Source organism: Atractosteus spatula, chromosome 10 (genome assembly GCF_055471065.1).
Source record: "Atractosteus spatula isolate fAtrSpa1 chromosome 10, fAtrSpa1.hap1, whole genome shotgun sequence".
NCBI lineage: Eukaryota > Metazoa > Chordata > Actinopteri > Semionotiformes > Lepisosteidae > Atractosteus > Atractosteus spatula.
The window spans coordinates 8,736,031-8,736,822 of NC_142715.1; the positions used below are offsets into that span (position 1 = coordinate 8,736,031).

A 792-nucleotide genomic window follows, 5' to 3' on the forward strand; every position below is an offset into this window, starting at 1 on the left:
TTAATATGATCCCTCGAGAAAAAAAAGGAGTCAATTTCCGCCTGGAATGATTGATGCCCCATCAAACATTTTGTAATATCCCTGGAAGTTTATACAGTAGAATCCTGGTTCGTGGCTTAAATTCAAGGTAAACAATACTAAGGAAACGAGTTCGAAACTTGATGTCGAAGTGGGATTTAAATCACCCAGAACATTTCACTACATTGGGCAGTATGTGCCAGAGAGTAATGTTTGACATTCCTTCGATAGCTCAGTTGGTAGCGCGAAGGACTGTAGAGGAATCAACGGGGAATCCTTAGGTCGCTGGTTCGATTCCGGCTCGAAGGAAGGTGCTTCTTGTGTACTTTAATCAAAGAGTTAAAAAAGCGAATCTGTTTCAATCAGACATTGATCAAAAGCTCAATAAACGACGAAGTAGAGGTTCCTGTTCCGAATTCAGCCCGTCTGATTGTCTTGTTTTGGCCAAGATCTGATCTTTGAATTAAGGGACTACACTGTCTGCTTTGTAAGTCAAAAATACATACAAATGTCAAGTTTTTTTGTAGATATAAAGGTATTCTCTGTTTTCAAAGGATAGGTACTTAATTGGCATAATGATTTGGTATTGATTTTGTATCGTTGTATTATAAAGTTTGTGCTTTCTGTGTTTTGATCGTATTGTGAACTTATTTTTTAAACAAATGCTTACAAAGGCAAACACGGCACACATCTCTTTATACCAGTGGTGAATTGTACATTTTTATTAAGTACAAGCTACTGTGCACTTCTGGGAGTATAACAGGTTCGATATAA

General features: G+C 37.4%; 1 non-coding gene across 1 annotated transcript; it reads left to right on the top strand.

The window, feature by feature from the left end:
• Positions 1–239: 239 nt before the first annotated feature.
• On the top strand, positions 240–327 carry trnay-gua (transfer RNA tyrosine (anticodon GUA)). The gene is given in 2 exon segments: positions 240–276; positions 292–327. It is a non-coding gene; the product is annotated as a tRNA-Tyr (tRNA).
• Positions 328–792: the final 465 nt, after the last annotated feature.